This window comes from Pelobates fuscus, chromosome 1 (genome assembly GCF_036172605.1).
Source record: "Pelobates fuscus isolate aPelFus1 chromosome 1, aPelFus1.pri, whole genome shotgun sequence".
Taxonomy (NCBI): domain Eukaryota; kingdom Metazoa; phylum Chordata; class Amphibia; order Anura; family Pelobatidae; genus Pelobates; species Pelobates fuscus.
Window position 1 is genome coordinate 422,567,972 of NC_086317.1, and position 23,727 is coordinate 422,591,698.

The window sequence follows — 23,727 nt, forward strand, 5'->3', positions numbered from 1 at the left end:
TAGTTCAGGGACATTGTGGGAAAAAAGTGTAGTCATTTGCATAAAATGCCTTGACTGTGCCTATTCAGAAGGTAGTCATGATTCCACAGCATATATATATTTATTTATTTATGATTTTTAGTGAATCAGCCATATAGAACGAAAATAAATAGCACTTGTCAATGGCTTATTTTGAATTTCTCACCCTTGACAGATCCCTTGTAAAGTATTACATGCATACTTCATAGGTGGTTGCTTTACATACTAAACATATAGAAGACTGCTGGGGTATTTTCAGTGTTGGGCCTTGTGTGCTATAGACAGTGTTTCCCAAACCAGTCCTCATGGCCCACCAACAATCCTGGATTTATTAATTTTCCTGGTTTATTCTAATAAATACCTGGACTGTTGATGGGTCTTGAGGACTGGTTTTGGAAACACTGCTGAAGCTCATGGTCAACAATAAACTTAAATTCCGAAAGTATGCAATTTTGGCACTCATTTTTTAAAAATATGTTCATGACCGTTTGTGGTGATGCAAGATTACATGTACGTATTGAGCACAATATAGTAGCTAGAATTGTTGCGTATTTCAACAATAAAACCATTATTGTATTACGCAGAATCTAAATTATGTAAGGAAAGACCATATGTATAGGATTGTTTTCCCACGGTCATATGACAGTATGCTAAAAATGTAGACAAAGTCTTCCATTATTACACAGCCAATATGCTCTGCAGTGTTCTATGTCTAATAACACATGATCCTGTAAAATGACTCTTGTACTACCTGGCAAATTTAATTGAGAAAATGAAGGTATTGGAACAATGAGACAGTGTTTCCTTCCTGCATTGTGCATGGGAATCTGGAGATAATGCTGCTAAATGTCCACATGAAGATCAGCAAGATATTTATAGATGTATTAATTAACAACTAATACTAGTAATTAATTCTACTTTTGCACAGTTTCTTTTAACATTTTCTTCGTCTGAAGATCATATAATTCGCCTGACTTTAAATAAAGGTAGAAAGATATATATTTATAGAAGGACAGAACCGGGGACTTGCTGTTTAGTTTATAGTATCTGGCTGTGCTTGAATGTTTGCAAATCAGGAACACGTCCAAAAGAATTATTCAAAGGAATCTATAATGAAAACAAGTTTTTTCATACTTTTTTAAAAGGCATGGTCACATTGTACTCTCTCTAGTGTTAAATCACATGTACGGTAATCGGCCCTAATAAGTTGTTGTTTTTTTTTCTATATTGTTTCAGAATCTTTTAAGTTGTTTTTATGGAGTACGCTTCTTCTCATTCTGCTCCCCCACCATCCCAATAGTGGTGAATAAGTACAGAAAATTGCAAAGCGTTGACATTTACTTAGAATTGCTAGCATTTTGCAAGGCAATTGTATTTTTATTTATATATTTTTTTTGAGCCAGCGAGCTAGTATAAAACTGCAGAATACGTTAAAATCTCCTAGCAATCATTACATTTGCCCACTGTGATCGGCCCTGCCTTGGTCATGAATCGTTTTGATTTGTTGATGTGACATAAATGTGTCTGCGAATGTGCTAATTGAGTGTTGGGATGGTTGCAGTTTGGGAAAAACTAGCGTACTACGTTGATTGTATTTGCTCACTAAAGAGTAAGACATGCATGCTTGGGTTTAGTGTAAAATCATCGGAATGTTTTTGCAATCAATGTTTGAGTAATATTGAAGGTAAAACCCAAGTTGGTCGTTGTTTGAAATGAGAGGTGCTGTTATTTTGCTATGAAAACGTATTTTGCATTTGTACATTAAGACCCTTTTTGTGTCAGCGCTTTACCGTAAATAAATGCATCACTGTGCTTTGTGCAGTTCTCCTCAGACGTTATCCATTTCTCCCCTCCGTGCACCTCGTCTCTAGAGGTCCATTTAGAGAAGCTTTTCAACAGTTGTGTTATTTAGTAATAGCACAGCCATCCATTGTTTAGGATCTAGCATAAGCTAAGGCTTCAGTGAGATCTATTAAACCTGAATAGCTAGGCACTATGCAGCTATACACGTATAAAAACCTAATTCCAAGAATGTGAACAACAACAAAAAAGTTTACTATATGTATACAACCCTAAAACCAAGACATCTGTTTATGGTGTTTTGTCTTGATAAAGATCACACAATGCACAGTAAGGTACTTACTTGTCACCACCTGACTTTTTCAATAAATAATTTAAGAACGTGACGATGGCTAGACTTGTCATTGTATCGAACGATTGTATAATAAACCACCTGCAGTACCATGTACAGCCTTTAGCAGTTGGCAGTAAAGAGAGTTGGTGGCTTTTTGCTGGTGAAAGGGTTCTCTTTGGGAGCATTACCGGCTTAAGCTCTACAGTTTGACACTTAGTGATGTCTATTATATGCTTGATAAATTAAGAAAGCCTCTTCAGACTAACTATACTTTTCCCCTTCAAATTGTTTTTTGTGATGAGAAAGGTGTACCCACAGAATACCATTGGATACGGGAGCTTTTGCCCCATGTTCGGTTTACTACCATGCACTATTATTGACGTAGAAGTTAACAGGGATGGCTTTGTGAGAAGCTTTCGTAAATGTGATGCATGGGGGGTGTTGCAAGTACGCCGTTTTGCAAGCAAAACTCCACTTTTGTTCACCGTTGCATTTAGACTAAAGTTAAAGGAACACTATAGTCACCTAAATTACTTTAGCTAAATAAAGCTGTTTTAGTGTATAGATCATTCCCCTGCAATTTCACTGCTCAATTCACTTTCATTTAGGAATTAAAGGGACACTATAGTCACCTGAACAACTACAGCTTAATGTAGTTGTTCAGGTATGATCTATAGCTCCCTGCTGGCAATCTAATGTAAACACTGTATTTTCAGACAAAATACAGTGTTTACATTGATTGATAGGAATACCTCCAGTGGCCGTCACTCAGACGGCCACCAGAGGGACTTCCTATCATGCAGGGCCCTAAAAAGGCCCTGTACACGTCAGACGTATTAAAATACGTCTGACGTGTGCAGGAGAGAGAAGGCACTGTGTGCGCGCCTTGTCTCTCCAGCCTGTCAGCAGAGGAGGGGGGCGGGCAAAGACCGCGAGCTGAGCTGTCACTCAGCTCAGTTTGCGGCCGCGCACACCATGCGCGGTAGTGCGCTCAGGACTTCAGAGGGCAGCATGAATGCCGCCCTCTGAAGTATGTGCGCATGTGTGGCGAAGCCGCGCATTCGCACAAGGGAGAAATGACACTTCCAAATGGAAGCGTCTGATTGCTCCCTGCTCGCGCCCGCCTATTTCGTCATTTTGACGAAATAGGGGGTGTGGCTTCACGAGGCTCCCGGCGCTGGAACCAGGTGAGTAAAGAGGCTTGGCTGGAGAGTCCCTTTAAATCACTTTGTTTCTGTTTATGCAGCCCTAGCTACACCTCCCCTGGCTATGATTGACAGAGCCTGCATGAAAAAAAAACTGGTTTCACTTTCAAACAGATGTAATTTACCTTAAATAATTGTATCTCAATCTCTAAATTGAACTTTAATCACACACAGGAGGCTCTTGCATGGTCTAGCAAGCTATTAACATAGCAGGGGATAAGAAAATCTTAATTAAACAGAACTTGCAATACAGAAAGCCTAAATAGGGCTCTCTTTACAGGAAGTGTTTATGGAAGGCTGTGCAAGTCACATGCAGGGAGGTGTGACTAGGGTTCATAAACAAAGGGATTTAACTCCTAAATGGCAGAGGATTAAGCAGTGAGGCTGCAGGGGCATGTTCAATACACCAAAACTGCTTCATTAAGCTAAAGTTGTTCAGGTGACTATAGTGTCCCTTTAATTTCTACTGGACTGACCAAACATTGCACTGTTTGCTCACGTCCCTACTAAGACTGCACTTCTCACATCAAATGTTCCTCTCCCACTTTACAAGAATGTAACCAACGTGCCCTACATCTCTTTAACTCACTATTACAGGATCTCCTGGTTTTCTTTTATCCTCACTTTCATCTTCAAAGATTTTCAAAACGTGTCTATTTCAAGAGGTAATCTGGTACTCATTATATTTACAGTAGGACCCACCCCTGCTTTACCTATAGTGCTAGTCTGCTCCACACCCTTCTCTGTACTTTGTGTTTTCACTGTTACATCCATGTTATGTATTGCAAGTTTGTATACAGGAAATTACAAAACTTTCTGTATCCTTTTATTATTGTCTGATATAGCTCATTGTACATCCAGTGCTGTAAAGTGTGTCATTAATATTGCTACTATATGCAGGGCTTAAAAATTCAAGTCCTATTCTACTAGCCAGGCTTTAAATAAACTCACCAATTCAAAGCATAGCATATTCACCGGGGCTGGACATACCAACTAGAGAGTTAGTTAAAGGGACACTATATAGTCACCAGAACAACTACAGTTTAGTGAATTTGTTCTGGTGAGTAGAATAATTCCCTTCAGGCTTTTTGCTGTAAACACTGTCTTTTCAGAGAAAATGCAGTGTTTACATTACAGCCTAGGGATATCTTCACTGGCCTTCACTGGATAACATCACTCCTCAGATGGCTGCTAGAGATCCTTTCTGGGTCATTGCTGCCTAAAATGCATCACAACATTCAGTGTCTCCACCCTCTGCATGCAGACACTGAACTTTCCTCCTATAGATGCATTGATTCAATTCATCTCATCTCTATGAGCAGATGCTGATTGGCCAGGGCTGTGTTTGAATTGTGCTGGCTCTGCCCCTGATCTGCCTCCTTCACAGTCTCAGCCAATCCTATGGGTAAGCGTTGTGATTGGCCCAGGCCACCACTTGTGATGATGTCAGCAGATCAGTGCCAGAGCTAGCAGCTCCAGACTTGAATACAAGTTTTTACCATATTTCGGGAGGCAAGAGGGGCCAGGGAGAGCTAGATGGTGGTTTTAACACTATAGGGTCAGGAGTACATGTTTGTGTTCCTGACACTATAGTGTTCCTTTAACCCTGTAATATAATAATTATTATATAACTAGGAATATTCTAGCACTGTACTTCCCTCCCCACCCCGGCAGTGTAAGGGTTGATAAACCCTTACTGTTTTACCCGATTCCAGCTGGGTCAGCGCTCCGTATCACCTGTGCGCCGAGCACTGCCAAGCGCATTAGGTCCTCCTTATACGAAAGCATTGCTGCAATGTTTTCCTATGGGGATTTCACTGACGTTGGATGTCCTGATGCAGAGCGTGAGCACGTGCAGCATCAGTTAGGCGACCAAATGTTGCCTAGCATCCAGGAAGGGCCTATAGAAGCTGTTTGACAGCCACTAGAGGCAGTCCTAGTCCTGCAATTTAATTACTGTAATTTCTCAGAAACTGCAATAATTAACATTGCAGGGTTAAGGGGACAGGGTCACTGCAGCCAGACCACTTCAATGAGATGAAGTGGACTGGGTGCCTATAGTGTCCCTTTAACTTGATATGTATAAATACAAATCTAAATATATAGCTAACCATTACACTCAGGAGTCTACAATCACTATAGTCAGAGATATTTGGCAGTTGAGTTCAGAACTATTTCCAAATTTCATTCATTAAAAACGATTACAAAATAACATCTTCCTGCCTTCAAATGTGGAAACCTTCCAGGCAAATGTTATGATACTGTTTTTTTAATTCTGTTCTGGGTTAGTTATGAAATTTTGTGGAACAATTAACAAAAACCACATATTTGTGTAGCATTAGGATTCAAAGGCAGTTTGGTGTAAATGAGCATCAATATCCGCTCTGGGAAGGAAAGGTCATTCAAGTTCAGGAAATTCTGTCTTATCTTCAAAGACTATCGATCTGTGGATACTGAAGAATTATTTATTTTGTTTAACTTTTTTTGTTTCATTTATTTGAAATGTAAAGATATTAAATTAATACCTGTACAATTCCAAACAATAAGTTATGTGTTTATAATGACACACACACACAAAATCTTTCACCTGTCAAGGCAAACCTCAGAGTTTTATGCTGATAATGACTTTGGTTGCATTTGCTCAGACGCTTTGATGCGAATCCTACAAAATATTTAACCCTGAGTAGCAAACAGGATGGTTGCCTTGTAACCCGGCCTTGATCTTGGTAGCTGAGTTTACATTTCATGGCCATAAAGTGGTGCTACAATCCTTTGTTAGTTAAGGGTGTATATTCGTATTTGGATAGTGCACAGGTAAACGTTCGTTTAGCTTGTACATAGGGACTGAATGCTGTAGAAGCATGGAAGCGCCTCTAGCGGCTGTCAATGAGTCAATGAAACTGTTATGTTTACAGCTGCAGGGTTAACCCTAGACGGACCTGGCACCCAGACCACTTCATTGAGCTGAAGTGGTCTGGGTGCCTATAGTGGTCCTTTAAGTAACCAGTATTTTAGTAAATAAAAAAAAATTAACTAACCACGCTTAGAGAGAAGCTCTAGGCTCCATAACTTTTACTGCTCGAAGATGTTATCTAAAAGGAAAATAAATCCACAAAGTAAAATCAAAATATATGTTCCAAAAGGAACCAAAGTTTTGGAGTAACACCTATAATTAGAGCAATATAGAAAAAAATTATTTGATTTAACAATGAAGTCCCAAATATAAATTACCGTGCAAATAATTAGGGTGTATGTAATCAAACCAAAAGATAAATTGGATTCTCTATAAGACAATACCATGACAAAACCAATGCTTTATTATGAGGAATTCCTTTATTGTCGCTTGGGCATATATTGCCTGGTATGTCTACTAAATGTTAAAAATATGGGAAGGTAGAGAAACAAACTGGATAGAAACACTTGTAAAGTAGATTTGAGATGTTTAAAGCATTTTAGAATTTGTCGGTACTAATATACTGGAAAGCGATAAAGTGTTAAATACCGTCCAGTTATAGAACAAACCTGCTCACGTTGTTTGTTATGGAAATGAAGGCTAGAAGCAGGCTCCTGCATTTCTTGTTTTAACATTGGGATCTCTACGTGAGGTCAACCTATTTTTAACTGCCCTTTCTGTTCTGTTCTTGGGAAGGGTGTGTGTCAGTAACTGGACTGTGGACTTTCATTGGCTGTGTCATATACGTTTGTGATATCCAATTGAAAGAATAAATGAAATATTCAATATCTTTTGGTATATTGCAGTGGAATATGTGTTGCCATTTTTTTGCCTGCCTATGTGTGTGTCTTTTTATCTCTCTGTCTTCCTACACTCTTCCACCTTTCACCAATGGTATTGCAGTAATACAGTGAATTACGGTAATTCCCCAAAAACATTATTAGTACCCACACCGGACTACAATATGACCCATGCATATATCTGCTTCTTTTGCTCTCCCCAGGACACCTCCATATATAAGAAAAATTGCTTACCACCTCTTATTTACAGCCCAACGCGTAATCGCACGGGCATGAAAATCTTGCAATATCCCGTCCATAGAGACATTCCTTGCGGAGGTAGATAACCAACAAATCTCCTAAAAGCGCTTTCATAGCATCTGCCCACCTAACTAAACGACACTGGCAACCTGGGAAGCATGGAGATGGGTGCACCCTATATAATGGTTCCCTGCCCTACCCCGTACTGGAGCTAGAGACACCTAATGGAGATACAATAGGCAGGGACATGTTGGGACACAACGAATGAAAAGTGGTTGGGTACTTAATGCATTTCCCTGTTGTATTAACAAACTGACGAACTAATGTATTTGCCTATACCTCTTGTGGCTTGTGAAAAATGGTATGATGCTGACCCCCCCCCCCTTTTTTTTTGTACCCCACCCCACCACCACCTGTTGTGAAAGAAAACAATAAAAATTGTCACATTTTTTAAAAAAACAAAACATTATTAGTGAGTTTTCAGTGACAGAATGCAGGTTCTGTACACAGAATTCCCAGACTAAAGTTCAGAAACGGAACAAGACCCAATAGAACCAACAGAATATATAGATTTTTCTCTGTTGGAGAATTGCAGCAGGCTGGAAGTGACCTCAATTTTGTTAATAAATTATATTAATATTAAATATATGTAAAAAATAAAAATAGGCTTGCTTTTGGTGCTGTTTCCAGACATTCCATTCCATCATTATCCTTGGGACACTAGTTGATAACTCTCTGCAGATATATATACCATATACCATTAAAACATTGCAGGAATAGGCAGTCTTGTTTGAGAAACAACAAGTGAAGGGTGGGATTTTGATTATGGTTGTACGAAGCGTATCATACAGTAGGGACCTACCAACAGATTCCAGAGGGAAACAGCCAGCCTGGTGGTAAAAAATTTCCCCATACCCACCCACTTGAATTGTTAATCTAATGTAGCCAAACTAGATGTAAGTGGATGGAGGAAGTGGGGAGGGGGGGGCATAGGCAAACTTCGGCACTCCAGATGTTTTGGACTACACCCCACCCGTGATGCTTTGCTAGCGTTATGGGTGTAAGAGCATTATGGGGATATAGTCCACAACATCTGGAGTGCCGAAGGTTGCTTATCCCTGCTAGAGTATACTTAAATGGACCTTATGGGAAAAGTATGAGGATTCTCGTGTTTCTGCTACCTATGGACCAAAATGGGACAGTACCAGGAAAGCGTCCATGGGAGATATATAACATAAGAGTTGTGAGGGTTACTAATATAAAATTAAAAAAAAAAATGAGATGAGCCACGGAAATATTAACTGAAGACAATGAAAGATAAATGTCAGTCACAGTAATAAACCAGCAGATGCCTCAATTGATAAGCCAAAGCTTATGAGGCCTACCCCTTTTGTTTGGGGGGACAGCAAATTAACACACAGTCAGTGATCGCAGCTGTGAGTAACAGGCCAGATGAAGATCTAGGCTTGAAAACTTGAATCTTCGAGGGAAAATATTAGCAATGTCATTAGCCACACATAGAGATCTGCATATGTGTGTCTTGTCACCTGTAAATTACAACCTACCTCAGTGTCTGCACATTGTGGAGAGGCTGGATAGTGACTAGCATACTTCAAAGCATCGTGTCCTGTTTAGACAGGAGTTTCTGGACTACTAGTTCAAGTATTGGCTTTCCACTTATGAAAGCTATTAACTAGAACTCGCAAAAGCAAAAATAAAAACCAAAAAACATTCTTGTGCTTCTTGGTGACATATACAACTGCACTATTGGAGAAATACTGCATAAGAGGCAGAAACAAAAAAGGGGGTGTTGTGACATCATGTACCCTGGTACTGTACCCAACATAAAGAGGGCCACCTGTAGGTATGTATTGTAAAGAATGAAAGAAAAAAGTAAGAAAAATGAAATCACGCAGAGATACTGTGAGAGTTGTGTGTGTGTGTGTGTGTGTGTATGGGGGGGAGAACAACACTAACTATGAACAATAGAGAGCTCTGTGGGAGTGGAGCATTATAAATCCTCAGACCACTCCTACCAATGCAGGCAACATAAGTGTATCTCTCTTTAGGTAGATAGATATAACTGAACATAGTGGAAGAGGAATATAAAGAGAAACATTCTCCTAATTTTAAAGACAACAAAGCATCACGTGCCATATACTAATTCAAATCTATTACCAAGAGGATACCTCTTAAGTATACATGCCTTATTCCTAATGTCTACAATCATTTTATTATAATTTTTTTGCTTATTTTTATATAGAATGATCTAGTTGACTTTGATTCTCTGGGACCCTTCAAAATAATCAAAATATATAAACAAGATAAATTAGGGATTATTTGGGTTACTAGATGTTTGATAAAATGTGGAAACGGGCAAAGCCCGATCTACTTGTCCTGACACACACAATAATTTCAGATTGGGACCCCTGCCTAGCGCCATGGACATAGTTGTTGTTATTCACTTAACATGTTTGTTAAAGTAGATCTAAATGGAAAAACAGAGAAAAAAAATAAGCTTACTTGGAAAACGCTCATTGCCCTGCTGCTTGCCCTCAGAAAGGCAGAAAAAATAAAATCTGTCTGCTTTATACCCGGATCTTCATGTCCCAAGTATTGGGCGATGGGAATTTGCCATATTATACAATGTACAAATTGCACCAGGGAGGCGTGAGTACTTCAAGTAAGTACAGCGATATATCCCAAATGACAACCACCATGCAAGCGGTTCTGTCACATTGGGAGAGTTCGTGCAAAAAATAAATACAAACCGCCCACAAAAGACAGTGCTGCTTTAATCACAGTTAAAAATATATATATTCGCTCTAAATCTCATTATTTTGAAACTTTCCCTTAAACCTGCTAAAATGTTCTGGCGCTCCAGTAGTTACAGCTTGTAATTATTTTGCACTAAATACCTTGACGGGGTAAACAATGAGCGTTAAGGCACATCAAGAGTAAGCCCATTCTCTGTGGGACTTTATCCTCCGAGTATCCTTTTGACAGATTCATTTAGTATTTTTCTTTTCCACACATTCCTTTGATGAGCAGCTCAGTTCAACAGAGAGCTGGTTCAACAAGAAATCGTACACACAGAGCAGAAGGGACAAATGAGACCGAATCTGATCCTACGAGTGGAAATTTACTGCTGCTCTCTACTGCAAACCATCGATTTGTCTTTTGTGAATAGTCCAAGGGATATTGGCCAGTTACCAGAGAGAGAAAGGAAGCTGATAACAGGCATCTTGATACTAGATCACTTTGCAGGGAAGACGTACTTTAAACGAAGTAGAATACAGAATAGTCAGCTTTTCGGATATGCAATCACACTGTCATCATCAGAGTCTTCAGTAGAAGTTCTGCTTATTTCTGGGGAGCTCCGAGTAAGTTATATGTTGGTGAAATTCATGTTTTGTGTTTGTTTTGTTTTTTTAATTCTTCAAATAGTGCATATTGCATGGCTAACCTCTGTAGCTGCTCTAGAAATATTAGTAAGTGTTGTCTGTTTTGTAGGGATTGGGGGAGTTGTATTAGATCAAGAGGACTAACTTGAAGCATTGGGATGTAGTTGAGTTATCTCTTCCAGAACTATGTTACTCTCGTTTTTTTTTGTTTTTTTTTTATATAGAATTTCAAAACTATCCTATGTGTAATTGTGTACGTCTGCAATCGTTTAAAAGGATTAAATGGCTTGTTGTCAATAATATGGTGTTGGATAATATAGGATTTTATGAAATGTAGAACATTTAGTGTTTTCTTACAAACCGATAAACCCAACTTTGTAAGAAAATAAAGGTGTAAAGAAATAAAACCGCAAACAGGATGTTTTACAGACTGTTTCAATCACATGCTTGCTTGCTCAATTCATTTGTAAGAAAGCCAATTCATCTTCAAAAAACACTGAGAAGTGCCTTGCTTTTTATATGGTGACCCACGTCTCAATTGGCAGTAATAAAATGTTTGATAACTCATTTTGAAATGTTTTCCCATAGCCTGTGAGGTTTTTTAATTTTATTTTTTTTAAATGTATTCTTCAAGATTGCTTTTTGCATAACTATCCACTAGTCTTATACCTAGAGTGAGGGTCATCATATCAATATACATTTTTTCTGGAGAGCCACTTGGTGTATATATGAGCAAATGTGGTGTGTGTGTGTGTGTGTGTGTGTGTGTGTGTGTGTGTGTGTATATATATATATATATATATATATATATATATATATATATATATAGTTTTTGATAACAGATTTATAATATTGCCCCCATTTTATGCCGAATCTTAACATTTGGTTTTAAACATGTCCATTCCCGCATGTCTGATTTGCTACTTTTTTCTGCTCTTGTATATATTTTTTATAGTTATAAATCTTGAAGTTGCTGTTAATTAGATATTTATTCTGTTGACTTTTTATGATGTTTTAAAATGAGCTGTTTGGCTGGTACAGGTGAGCAGTAGATTCCAATCCAGGCATGTCACCTGGCTGACCAGTGACTGTAGAAAAGTAGAATTAGCCACTTGTCCCTGCAAATGCATGAGAGTATAGTGGCACTTGGTCTTTTCTTGCGATGCGAGTCTGTACTTGACAATGTGATGGAGAAGAGGCCTGCTGTCTGGACCAGTAACTCAGATGCAAAAGGTCAGGACAGTCAACTCACATTCAGCAACATTAGACTAGTCAGTAGTCCGATAGCAGACAAGAGGAAGATAAAAGCAGGCAAGGTACAAACAGAACATTGCACATTAGAATCCAGAGCGAAATCTTTGCAAAAGAGCTCATAAACTTCATATAAAGCGAAGAATGACAAGACTTTGTATGACATCTCCATGTGTTCCATTTATGTTGTTCTGCATTAGAATGGCTGTAATAAAAGGTAACTTGGCCATCTGCTTTTACTTAGAACAGAAGAATGGGACATGACATGACTATATTATTTTATACATTTACTTTCCCGAACAGAACAAAGTTGAAAGGAATGATTCAATCTCCACATTGCTGACCCTCACATACATAGTTGCCTAGGCTGAGAGACTAAAGTCAAACCAAGTTCAATTCTGAACCTTTATGCTGTTGATCCAATTCTGAAGTTCAATTCTTTTATGCTGTACATTTAAAATGAGGCAACTTCCCTCCCCCAATTGTTGCCATTTGCAATCATGTTACAAAAGGCGGAAAAATTCCTTCTTGACTCCGTAATGGCAATCAGATTTCTCCTTGGCAAAACAACCCATAGCATAAATATCAATTACGGTATATTCTTGAATATTCTGGTCATGTAGAAAATCATCCAAGCCTTTTTAAAAGCTATCTATAGAATCTGATAGCGCGACCTCTTTAGGGAGAGAATCCCACATCTTTATAGTTCTTACTGTATGGAACCCTTTCCTCTGCTGTAAGGAACAACTCTTTTCTTCCAGTCTCAATGAGTGAACTCTTGTCTGTTGTATATTCCTTCTAGTGAACAGGTTAGCACATAGCGGTTTGCCTGTATATATTTGTATTGTGCGATCTCATATCCCCTTTAAGTTTTTCTAGCATTTCCTCATAACTAATGGATTTGTAGCTCGCCTCCGCACCTTTTCTAGTTCTGCAATATCCTGCAATATGCAACGCATATTCAAGGTAGGGTCTTACTGTTGATTTGTATCCTGTCAATCAAAACCCCTTTAAAAAAAAAAAAAAAAAAAAAAATACTCAAAAGCACTTTTGCTAACACTACTAGCTATTGCAGCAACAGACCAGCATTGCATAGTGTTGTCTAGTTTGTGAACTATAATTGTTCCCAAGTCCTTTTAATTTAATCTCTAATTTAACCCCATTTATTGTAAACACATGAGGGTTCCTTATTCCAAAATGCATAACTGCATTTTTCTGTATTTAATCCCATCTGCCACTTGCCTGCCTAGTCTCCCTATTTATCTATATAGTGGTTATATCATGTTCAGACTATTCTCATACCTAGGTTTGTGTCATCTGCAAACACAGACAAATTGATTTCAATGTCCACTTCAAGTTCGTTCATAAATAGATAAAAGTTAATTTGAACCCAAGGCACTTCACTTGAACTTTTTCCATTTACAACTACACTCTGCACTCTTATCTTTAATCCAGTGTTCTGTCCAGTAACACCATTTTTTTTTTCTAAACCAATTGATTTCAGTTTTACTAGTAATCTTTTGTGTTGAATTGTATCAAATGCCTTGGAAAAATCCAAATTACATCTACTGCAACACACTGATATATATTTCTACAAACTTCTCTATAGAGGTTAGTTTGGCATGACCTGTCTTTCCATAAAACCCTGTTGATTCCTGTTTATAATATTGTACAAAATGGATTCATGAATATTATCCATTAACAGCCCTTCGAATAATTTCCCAACCACAGATGTTAAGCTCACAGGTCTGTAGTTTCCAGGTTGAACTTTTTTGAATCCTTTTTAAATATAGGCACCACATCTGCTTTATTACAATGCTCTGGTACAATTCCTGAAAGAGAACAATCCTGAACATTTTAAAACGGGGATATGTATATTTCTACATTAAGCTTCACTAAGCACGTGTAGGTGAATACCATCTGTCCCTGAAGCTTTGTTTCTGAAGCACTTTATCCTGTGTTAACCAATCACCTGTTTGCTCTAAGGCCTTTGTAACAGAGATTTGCTAATCTACAGTGCCCTCCCTTTTAAAGTTTCAAACATATGCCAAGAGATGCAACTTTAAAGGGACATATATTTAAAGGGACATTGTAGTCACCAAAACAACTTTTAGCTTAATACATTAGTTTTGGTGTATAGATCGAGCACCTGCAGTCTCTGCTTAATTCTCTGCCATTTAGGATCACTGTATGTGACTTCAACAGCCTTTCTAAACAGTCACTCATCTAATATTTACATTTTCTTTATTGCAAATTCTGTTTAATTTACAATTGCTTGTCTCCTGCTCTGTTAACCCCTTAAGGACTGAGCCAAATGTACACGTTTTGATCAAAATAAAACGTAAACAAAACTTGGAATTTGACTATTGTCTGTTCAACCGTAATTCACCTATTTCATATTAAGTGCTCCCATACTTATTATATATAATTTTTTTTCTGGGCTTTCATGTAACATCAAATATTTATCTATGAAACATACGGTAATTTAATATGAATAAAATATTTTAAAAAATTGAGAAATTAAGAAATGTATTTTTTTTTTTTAGTTCTGCATGACATTTTAACTGTGTCATACTACTGTTAGCTTTTACTGCAATAAAATACACATATTTGTATTTAGCGATATCTCTCACGTGTAAAACAGTGCCTCCTATGTTGTACAGGTTTTATGGTGTTTTGGGAAGTTACAGCGTCAAATACAGCATGTTACATTTTTTAGTTTTTTCACATTGAAATTCGCAAGATTGGTTACGTTGCCTTTGAGACTGTATGGTAGCCCAGGAATGAGAATTCCCCCCCATGATGGCATACCATTTGCAATAGTAGACAACCCAAGCTATTGCAAATGGGGTATGTCCAGGTTTTTTTTTGTAGCCGCTTAGTTACAAACACTGGCCAAAGTTAGCGTTAATATTTGTTTGTGTGTGAAAAATGCAAAAAACTAATTTGAACGCCAATTTTGGCCCAAGTATATTTATATATACTTAGATCATAAATAATAATAAGTATACATTATTTAATTTTAAACTGTTTTAGAACTTTATTGAACTTTATTTCAGGCAGCAGGGGGACTACCTATCATCCCATGCACTACCCCTGCTGGCACTGCTGATCGTGAGGTCCTCGTGATCACATGGCCCAGGAGGGCCGGGGGAGCAACAGGGGGACTCCCTGGGATGCCAGGTAAGTCCCCCCCATCACGATCACCGGCGGGGGATCGCCAGCGAGCAGATAAGTCCCCCGGACGCCGTCCTTAAAGGGTTAGGAGCTTGCTAGATCTTTCAGAAGCCTCCTGTATGTAATTAAAGTTCAATTTACAGAGCTGTGGATAAAAACCTCTAAAGTAAGTTACATCTGAAAATGAAACTGCATAAACAGAAACATAATTGATTTAACTCCTAAATGGCAGATAATTGAGGAGTGAGACTTCAAAGGCATGATCTATACACCAAAACTGCTTCATTAAGCAAAAGTTGTTTTGGTGACTATAGTGTCCCGTTAAGAGAATTATAAACATATTTAGACCCCCTCCCCACAACCCTTATACTTGTTAGACTTTCCTTTCAACTAGAAGATTGTGTTACAGAGGGTATTCGTAAAAGTTCAGATTTTTCTTACAATTGGAACTTCAGTACAATAAGCCTGGTAAAATGTCTTAGATGTTTAAAGTGCACCTGTTATGAAAAAAATTACTTACATGAAACTGCTCCCATATACATTGCATACACCAAGTATCACAATACGCTAAGGCATTGACTGGCCGTGCCCGATCCGCCTCCTTGGCTGACCTAATCAGAATTACAATCTTATCGAAATCACAATGCTTTCCCACAGGAAAGTATTGGATTGACTGAGATAATCAATTCTGATGATCTCCGCCAAGGAGGTGGGGTGGGTCCAAATGCTCCCTTGACCATGCGTTCAAGTAGTGCATCTCTATGGGGAAAGTTCAGCATCACCATGCAGAGCGTGGAAACACACTGTTAGCACTGACCCAGGAATGGACCTCTAAGTGACCACCAGAGGTGTTCCTAGGCTGTACTCTGAGAAGGCAGTGTTTACATTAAAAAGACTGCAGAGACTGACTACTTACCAGAAGAACTACAATAAGCTAGTTGTTCTGGCGATTATAGTGACCCTTTAAATAGGCTTTTCTCCTAATCTATATATTTGCTAGCAATACTGCTAGCACAATTTATAGATACAATCTGTTGTTTGGGGCATAACAGATGCCCTTTAAAGATATATTAAATTACTGCACTGTCTGCATAAAATAATCTCTTGCTTGAACATTAATACACCTCACTCATTTTTATTCCTTACCTTTTATCTGCAACAGAACAGATTAATTTTAAGTTCAGCGGATGATTATTTTAAGAAAAAGTAAATTAAAAATGCATAAGAAAATAGCTGCCATGCTGAATTTTTCCCAATATTGTAATTTGGTTCTAGTCTTATCATTGTATCTATTTGCTCCTGAACAAGCAGACATATAGCTGTCTTTCTTTGGTTGTGGGTAATTTGATTTGGGAGTGAGGTGCTCATATTCCTTTAACCCCTTAAGGACCAAACTTCTGGAATTAAATGGAATAATGACGTGTCACACACGTCATGTGTCCTTAAGGGGTTAAGCATTGCAATTTTTTAAACTGAAAATATACAATAATTTGTGGAAGAGGAAAAAAGGGGGAGGGATGTTACCACCTGGACAGGAACGCAAAATTCTAAGGGGCAGAGGAGGTAGGAAGGAGCTGCTGATCTGGGTTCCAATTTGTGAGATGTACCAACCAGGGTTATCAGAGCTCATTGTGTTGTCACAGTGAGGAAGTAAGAGCCACCCTAGTCCTTATTTCCTTAACAATATTGCCCACCCATTAAGTAAGGGTTGGAACAGTTTAATGCCTCCATTGAACAGGGTTAAGATCTCTAGTTCTCATCAAGTTAGTCAAGCTTTACTTATATTTAGAGTGTTTGAGAGAGAAATTGTTAAAGCATAGCCTCCAGGGTGAATGGGGGAGTGAGCACAATTTAGTTTTATTTTTTAAGTGGTATTATATCATACACCAAACGCTTGAATCTTTGGCCGTTGCCAACAGAGATGCAGCGGCGTACCAATTGTTCCCTGGCATCTCCAGCACTCATCTGAGTAGATTCCACTGATTCTGTGTACAAGCCGATGTGGTTGGTAAAGTACCCTGCTGAGCCAGGATGCACATCTATAAATGGCCCACCGAGATCCTCTTCTCAGTCAGCCATGAAGCGTGTAGAAGCAGATGATCTATACATGCTATACCAACAACATCGGATGGGAAGCTACTAAGCTGGTTTTTAGTAAGTATATACGTTCATATGTCACTTTATAGTGTCCAAAACAGCTTAAAATATTCATTCGATTCAGAGTTCAACTCGCTCGTCTCATACTCAGCATTTCATTATCTTCGTCTGCTCTGCCCTGAGGATAAGAAACTGCCACAAAGAAATTTGAGGAATGTATTATTTTGCTGCAGAGATCTGAATTAGTCATAGTAAATATTGCAAGGCATGGTAGAGTAATAATCAGGACAGGTTTTACAGGTTCCTAGTTTGCACAAAACGCTGCCTTTAAAAATGTTGTTATAGATAAAAAGGCCTGGCTAAACTTAAGGATGTTTTTGCCACATTTCTCAGACTGTATGGGCTAGGGTAGCCTTGTTTAGCCTTTAGAATGTGGACATATGTCTGCTCTCTGGCATATACACCTGACTGATTCCTGTTCAGCATCTATTTACACAGATAAAATGTTGTGGGCCTGTGCAGCACCTTTTTGAATGCCAAATACCACTTCCTGAAGCCACATCCAAAAGTGCATGCTAACATAGAGCTGGGGGAGATGGAGAACCTGCACTGTGCAACACAGCTTTCTTGCTCTCTTTTGATACAATAAGTATCATGCAGGAACTTCATATCTCCACAACCCCTGCCTGTCTCATTGTGAATATGCAACAGAGGGTACTTAAAGTGACCTAAAGCACTTCAGCATGCTGAAGTGTGACCACTTTTTTTCTTCTTCTCATTTTACATAAAGCGTAGATTTCAATAGAAATTTACAGTTTTATTAAAGCAATGCTATAGGGCCAGGAATACAAACATGTATTCCTGACCCTATACTGTTTAAAACACTAGCCCCCTTGACCTCTCTAAATATAGTAACATCTTACATTTATTCCAGTCTGTTGCTGCTGGCTCGGCCCTGATCTGCCTGCTTGGCTGATTTGATCAGAAGTGGGGATCTGAGCCAATCACAATGCTTTCCCATAGGAAATCATTGGATTGGCTAGGATTGCCAAGGTGGCAGATCAGGGGCAGTGCTACCACTAGCAAAACACAGCCCTGGCCAATCAGCATCTCTTCATAGAGATACATTGAATCAATGCATCTCTGTGAGGAACGTTCAGTGTCTCCATGCAGGGGGTGGAGACATTGAATGTCAATGTCCCCAGGAAGCACCTCTAGTAGCCATATGAGTAGTGGCCAGTGGAGGTATCCTTAGGTTGTAATGTAAACACTGGATTTTCTCAGAAAAGACAGTATCTACTGCAAAAACCTGAGGGGAATGATTATTCTCAACAAAACAAATACAATAAGCTGTAGTTGTTCTGTTGACTATAGTGTCTCTTTAACCCCTTAAGGACCAAACTTCTGGAATAAAAGGGAATTATGACGTGTCACACACGTCATGTGTCCTTAAGGGGTTAATTAACCTGGCTACACCTGCCTGGCCGTCAAGCAGACAACAGGTCCTATTACTTTCTGGTTTGTTTAGGTCAGTGCTTTACACATAATTTTTTTTGGAACACAATTTGGGTTAAAATCAGGAAGAATGTATTCTTCTGTTCAGAGGTAGCAGCTGAAGGCTGCTGTTAGCCAGTACTGTCGCAGTTTGGCTGATATTTAGTCTTGATTAACCAACTCTTTTTTATTAGGAGAGTTAAAACTGACTAGCTTTATCATTATTCTGCCACAATTTGGATGTAAAGAATCTCGGAGAAATGGTCAATGCTTCGGTTTGTAGAACTTTTGGTTCCACTGGCAAATTGACATTTAAAACACAAGAAATCAGATTGCACTGATACAGACATCGCTCTGTAAAAAAACGACTTTCAATCAGGAACATCAGGCAGTCTGTAGGATAACACTGAAGTTTACAAACCCAGCAGGGAGATGATCTCACAATGTTATTTACTTGGTATGTTTTTAAGATTTGGCCACAGCAAATATTTATTTTTTTTGCTCTTCTTTAGAAACACATCTAAACTAGAGGGATGTGGGTTATTTAAAAAAAATAAAATAAATTAACACCAACTTTTAGTGCACCCTACTTATCCCGATAGTAACGGTTTCCCAACACATACTGCAGTACCTTTTTTTTTTTTTTTATATATAATATGTTCGTTGTATGTTTTGGTACGACACTCTTTACTATGAGCTAAGCATCATAGATGGCAGGCTGTTGTGAACACATGATTATATATGAGAGAGAGAGCGATTGTAGACAGTTTTCCAAAATTCTATTAGTCCAATAACAAATATATTACAAGATACTAGTTTCATCTGTTCCTTACTATAAACTGCTTTGTTAATAATTTCACTGGTATACTAGTATTAAATTATGACTTTCCTTTAAAAACTCATTTGCGATTATAAGGATTTTATTGCAGGCTGCAACTAACAGCATTCATCAACATGTGATCACTGTTTACAGTAAAACATTGTAAATGTTAATTCCCTAAGTCAGTCAGCCGCCTTCATAATTTAATTCAAATGATTTGTTTTATTAAACACTATACAAGTCATTACACATCACATAAAATATGTTTCAGATTTGGGAAGCTTAACATTTGACTCAACATGTCCAAGTAGAAGGGGGAAAAAAACTTTGACATTGAAACAGAAACAATTAGTTGGGATTCTTTAAAGGACCACTATAGGCACCCAGACCACTTCAGCTCAATGTAGTGGTCTGTGTGCTATGTTTCACTGAGGGTTAATCCATCCTCTAGTGGCTGTCTCACTGACAGCCGCTAGAGGCGCTTCCGCGATTCTCACTGTGAAAATCACAGTGAGAAGACGCTGGACGTCCATAGGAAAGCACTGAGTAATGTTTTCATATGGGCTGTTTGAATCTGACGTTGGCAGGGGGTGGATAGTTCCCCAGCACAAAGGGAGCCTGGTGCTGGAGATCGGTAAGTGGCTGAAGGGGTTTTAACCCCTTCAGCCCAGCGGGAGGGGGGCCACGAGGGTGGGGGGGACCTAATTACCCTATAGTGCCAGGAAAACAAGTTTTTCTTTGCACTATAGTGCTCCTTTAATATGCCTCAGAATGTTTGCTCTCATCTTGTAAAGTTGCAGGGGTTGAATGACAAGTGTTTTTTGCAAGGGTTTCTCCGTTCTTTTGGAATTTCCTACTCCATGTCATCAGATTCTCCCCTAGCCTCCATTGCTTTAAGAAGTCACTGAAATAGGTCTTTTTTGGAAAGCTTACAGCCTTTCTGGGTGGCACTTCTTATTCCGTCTCCTCCATAGCCTAGATAACTCTTTCCTTACTCTATTTGCTTGTTCCATTCAACAAGAGCATCTTATCCATGTGCCTTTCCGCCCTTATTATGTATTTTTACCCCTTCGTCATAGATTGTTTGAGCAGGGACTTCTTCTCCTCTTGTCCACGTTCAATTTTTGTATGTGATTACCTTGTTTCTTTGTTGTCAGATATTCCCTTTCTATAATTATAAACTCTGCAGAATATGCCGATGCTCATGCTATATAATAAAAGTAATAAAAAAATCAAGTTTACCCCAAGCTACCACCACACGCACTAAGAGCCCATCCAGGCCGAAGGTCGTGAGGGAACTCCATCCGAGGCACCGACCACAACGCTGGAGGGCCGCACGCCACTGGCGGCGGAGGAACATCAGGCCCTACCGAAGTGCCCACAACGGGAGAGACCCGGCTTCATTGAGCCCCCGAGTCAGTGGCCTAATGATGCTGACCTTACAAGGAGCAGGGGAGGGGCCACCCGCCAACCCCGACCCCTACCGCCACGCTACAGCCCTCAAGTACCTGCTACCACGATGCCCATCAGAGGAATCGCTGACACACAGCCCGGAGTCTCGGCTCCCCATGTCCCGCAAGAGGGTCCACATAACGGAGAAGGCGCACCAAACCGCTCCCTGATGAAGAGCGCAACTCCTTATCCAAGCTCCTGTTCACCTCTGGACGCTGAGCCCTCATTTTACCTGCTGAGAGACTTGACAGCTCGGACTTACTCTTGCTAGCTACCGCATGCTTAAATTGCACACCCATAAGCATCAATGTTGTTCTCCATATCGAGAAGCCTGGTAAAGCCTGGTAAATGACTACTCACAATGCAGGTTCGGTTTCACCACCCTTATGTATGTTTAGCCTGGGGTAATTTACTTTTGATGTAATAGCATGATCCCAAATTGATCTGAGGATCCATTGCTTGTAATCCCACTATATACCATTGTATAGTTCTACATACTTACTGACAGTCTACTTTGGGTGCAATAGATGGTTTAATTGTTTAAATGTTCAATGTAGATCTAGCTTACCCTATATTTCACACCTTGACTGCAACAATCTCCTAGCCACATAGCATGTAATGCAGTAGGCTTAGCCTGATAACACAACTTGTTTAAAATATGTTTCTGTTAAACGACTTATAAAAATAAAAAATGAGGCATTCATATTCCGGAAATGTAAATTGCACGGTTATCGCTGTATTAACCCTTTTTTGTGGAATACCCTTGCATTTCCCTTTCTTTATTCTGTACCCTTCATATATGCCTTACTAAAATAAAGATTGACAAAAAAAAAAATCAAGTTTTGGGTTAAATGCTGGTATTTGTTTTTTATACCCCATGAAGAGTAAATTCTATCAACATCCAACACACACTTACATTACCCATCTGCTTGAAGGAATTGTATCCACAGTCCTTCATTTAGCAAAAGGGACTGTTGGAACTTATTGATATACACATCCTCCATACCAGTATTCCTGGATGAGTGAGTGCTTACTGTATTTCTTAAATATTTACATTGTGTATTTAAACAGATATACACTGCAGCAATCCACGTCAAATACAAAATAATTAAAATACCACAATAAAGCAATCAGCCAGTGCCTGCCTTCTAATACTCATATACTCGTTTTTTGTTGCACATGTAATCACTGTGAAACTATTGCGGCATGATACCAATAGTTGAAGTAAATTGCGTTATGTTATCCCTAGCAAAACCGCTCAATTTCAGTTTATATCAAGCGGCTGCGTTGTAATTAGAAGGGTGGTATCATGCATCAGTAGACTGGCTCATGCAGCTAGCCGGATTGCTAGTGACAGAGTGGAAAGCAGCGAATGATGAGTATGCTGCTGTTAAACGATTTTCAGATTAGACAGTCCTGAAATCTAAACTTTTCCAATAACTACAAGGTCACTCCTCGTTTCATCTCACAAAAAGGACATATTCTGCAGTGCCCACAATCACAGCTATTTGTTATGTAACCTTGCCTAACGTTCTATTGATGCTCATTCAGCTTCACAAATCTCTGTTCCAAATAAACATGTTCTTGTGCTGTTTATAGAAAACCCCATCCAATCCACTCATCAGGATAAATGTGGCCATGTGTGCGAGGGAACTAAGAGATTGGCTCAGTGTTGAATTATTCATCTAACTCAAAATAATACCTCGAGGATTTATGATAATGTCACCCACTCCTCTTCCATCCATGTGAAGTAGTGAGACATCCTGTAATTGGAGTGCTATTGTTTCACATGATTACTGTGCAGTCATTGAACAAACACAGCAGCCATTCAGCTACAGACCACATTCTTGTTAAGTGAAATCATTTGTGTGTTTAATAATTAACGCCAAATTCTAAATCTCAAAGCATCCACAAAGTGGAAAATATGGCCCAAAACTAAAAATGCAAGTAATGTCTGCAGTAACCCCGTGAAGCCCTTGGTGTCAGGGCATAGGTGAGAGCAATGGTTGGTCCAACTCACTGCATTCATTCGATGCAATATCCTTTTCACTATACCCTCATTAACAGCATGCATGCATATCTTAAAGGTGCAGTACCTTCTATACAAAACTTTAATTTAAAGAAACACTTCTGAGTGGAGCTGATCCCTATAATTAAGCGCATGCTGTTGATATGTCAAAAAAAAGCACGTAAATATGTATAATAAAAATGCATGTATTTACTTCAAATACTCAGGATTACTTACTACCCAGGCATAATGCCACATAGGAGAACTGTGTATGTGTCATAAACCTGTACCCTGTTGCAGTGATAAAATTACATGAATAAAACTACTGCTTATCCAGTTAGAAGCTGAGAAGGGTGTATAAACTCACAATTGGTCAATTTGTGTTTTTCCTGATCTGAGCTACAGAAGTTGCCATGACACAGGTTCATAGTAATCGGTGATGATCTATGTTAAAGGCATTTGGAACTTGTCTGCCCTGTTTAGCACAATCCCTGTGAGCATACACCATATGAATACTGGTAGATGGGCTCACAGGTTCAATGATAATTGCACATACATGCCTGGTTGCCGTGTCCTCTTTTTGGTTTTACATGCCACTGTTGGACATCAACTCACTTCCTCTGTGGCCGCCCTCTTTCTAGTTGTTTTGCCTCCCAACATAAAGGAACCTATTT

The 23,727-nt window shown here is 39.0% G+C and overlaps 1 protein-coding gene across 5 annotated transcripts in view; it reads left to right on the forward strand.

Moving 5' to 3' along the window:
* The window catches only part of CAB39L (calcium binding protein 39 like), a 51,920-nt gene that overhangs the window by 3,129 nt on the left and 25,064 nt on the right, over positions 1 to 23,727 (forward strand). The window contains exon 1 of one of the 5 annotated variants that reach the window (XM_063428770.1): positions 10,499 to 10,733. The exons of the other annotated variants lie outside the window; for them this stretch is intronic. The gene's annotated coding sequence lies outside the window, so the exon portion shown is untranslated. Of the gene's footprint in view, positions 1 to 10,498; positions 10,734 to 23,727 lie in introns of those variants that run through there. 5 annotated transcript variants of the gene reach the window in all.